The sequence below is a fragment of the Clupea harengus genome, unplaced genomic scaffold (assembly GCF_900700415.2).
Source record: "Clupea harengus unplaced genomic scaffold, Ch_v2.0.2, whole genome shotgun sequence".
Taxonomy (NCBI): domain Eukaryota; kingdom Metazoa; phylum Chordata; class Actinopteri; order Clupeiformes; family Clupeidae; genus Clupea; species Clupea harengus.
In genome coordinates, this window is record NW_024879653.1 from 15,001 (window position 1) to 17,500 (window position 2,500).

The window sequence follows — 2,500 nt, forward strand, 5'->3', positions numbered from 1 at the left end:
ATGGTTTTAGCTGGTGGAATAGCTAGCTTTAGCTGGAGGAAAGGCTAGCTTTAGCTGGAGCAAAGGCTAGCTTTAGCTGGTGGAATAGCTAGCTTTAGCTGGAGGAAAGGCTAGCTTTAGCTGGAGCAAAGGCTAGCTTTAGCTGGTGGAATAGCTAGCTTTAGCTGGAGGAAAGGCTAGCTCTAGCTGGTGGAATAGCTAGCTCTAGCTGGTGGAATAGCTATTAGCTGGTGGAATAGCTATTAGCTGGTGGAATAGCTAGCTTTAGCTGGAGGAAAGGCTAGCTTTAGCTGGAGGAAAGGCTAGCTTTAGCTGGTGGAATAGCTAGCTTTAGCTGGAGGAAAGGCTAGCTCTAGCTGGTGGAATAGCTAGCTTTAGCTGGAGGAAAGGCTAGCTCTAGCTGGTTGAATAGCTAGCTTTAGCTGGAGGAAAGGCTAGCTCTAGCTGGAGCAAAGGCTAGCTTTAGCTGGAGGAAAGGCTAGCTTTAGCTGGTGGAATAACTATCTGTAGCATTGCCACAGGAGTTGCCTACACACAGTGCTTTATTACAGTCGGCTCATTCTAGCACTCGCCTCACATACGCTCTGCAGGGAACACATCTCATTGTTAAACAGCAAACCTGGACACACACACACACACACACCTGATGGGGTGATTGTGTAGAAACTCTTAGGTATCTGATCTATGTGTTGTGGTCCATTACACCCTGATGAGGGTCACCTAGGGTCGGGGTCACATAGGGTCAGGGGTCACATAGGGTCAGGGTCCGAACTGGACTGGCTGGTCTGAGGACATGCTGGTGACATAAACAGGGGGCATCTTAACACACACACACACACACACACACACACACCTGAAGGCTCCTGGGTTAGGAATAGAGGCAGAGTTGTCTCTACTGATGCAGAGTCCCCTGACCAAAGCTGTGTGTGTGTGTGTGTGTGTGTGAGACAGGCTTCCCCGTGGAGATCCCACAGGAATAAAAACATTAAAATAAAAATAAAAAGCAGCCGACTGATTGTTCAGGCGAAGTGCCCACGCTTATAATAACACATTAACTCAAACAAACACACACACACACACACACACACACAACACACACAACACACACAACACACTCAACACACACAGATTCAAGTTGACAACCAATAAACACATCAGGCCAGTTGTGCTTTTGGTCTGGACTCCAATACTTCCAATCAATCACTTACATCAGGCATCAACCTTAATCAATAACTCAGATGTATGCGTCTTAGTAGCCATAGACATAGACCTACATCAGGCATCAACCTTAATCAATAACTCGATCAGTTCTGATCATTAACCTCTAGACAAATCAACACTGCAAACAAAAACACATTTCACTTCCAAATCTCAGTCAAACAAAACAGAACAATACGGTGGCAATGCAGTCAATACGGTTTTTTGGACGTAGTGATTGGGCGTGTGTGTGTGAGACTGTGTGTGTGTGTGAGTGTGTGTGAGTGTGTGTGTGTGTGTGTGAGTGTGTGTGTGTGGGCGTGTGTGTGTGAGAGTGTGTGTGAGGGCTTGGGTTGGCTCCAGTGCTGAAGCCATTGTCTGCCGCTTAATAAATAGTTTAAAGAATAAAAATCAATACCTGGGACAGCAGTATTTATATATATATATATATATATATATATATATATAGTGGATAGGGTTGGCCCCAGTGTGTGTGTGTGTATGTGTGTGTGTGTTGGGTTGAGACAGCAGTATTTATATATATATATATATATATATAGTGGTTGGGGTTGGTCCCAGTGTGTGTGTGTGTGTGTGTGTGTGTTGGGTTTGTTGGGTTTTGAGACAGGAGTATTTATATATATATAGTGGTTAGGGTTGGCCCCAGTGTGTGTGTGTGTGTGTGTGTGTGTGTGTGTGTTGGGGTTTAAAACAGCAGTACTTTTATATATTTATAGTGGTTAGGCTTGGACCCAGTGTGTGTGGTTGTGTGTGTGTGTGGTTGTGCGTGTGTGTGTGTGTGGTTGTGTGCGTGTGTTTGGGACAGCATGTCACATGACTTTCGAGTCTCACAGATTTGTCATGCAGGAAACGAAATGAAAAAATGCTTCAGTCACATTCAATACATTAACAATCTTTTTTCAATTAACAGAAATACATTAAAATACTCTTGTGGGAGAAAAAAAAAAAAAAAAAAAACAGCTTTAACATTTTTTTTGTAACATTTCTATGATTTTCAAGTTTTACCAGAATGGAGAAAGGCATCCGAGATTATATTCAGGTAGGGCACTTAGAGCTCAGGTGAGATCAGATGACTCAGGTGAGATCAGATGGCTGAACTTGCAACAAAGGATCTCATCTCTGCCACTTCAGGACGGAGAACTCCATACTCTATACTCCATACTCCACTCATACTCCATACTCAATACTCTATACTCCATACTCCATACTCCACTCATACTCCATACTCCACTCATACTTCATACTCCATACTCCACTCATACTCCATACTCTATACTCTATA

At 43.5% G+C, this 2,500-nt stretch overlaps 1 long non-coding RNA gene across 1 annotated transcript in view; it reads right to left on the bottom strand.

Annotated features, from left to right (window-relative positions):
* Nucleotides 1-1,640, bottom strand: part of LOC122129466 — a 2,416-nt gene extending 776 nt beyond the window's left edge. The window contains exons 1-2 of the long non-coding RNA XR_006151779.1: nucleotides 1,067-1,640; nucleotides 1-853 (exon numbers count right to left, since the gene is read on the bottom strand). The exon at nucleotides 1-853 is cut by the window's left edge and continues 776 nt beyond it. This is a non-coding gene — a long non-coding RNA (uncharacterized LOC122129466). The remainder of the gene's footprint in view (nucleotides 854-1,066) is intronic.
* Nucleotides 1,641-2,500: the final 860 nt, after the last annotated feature.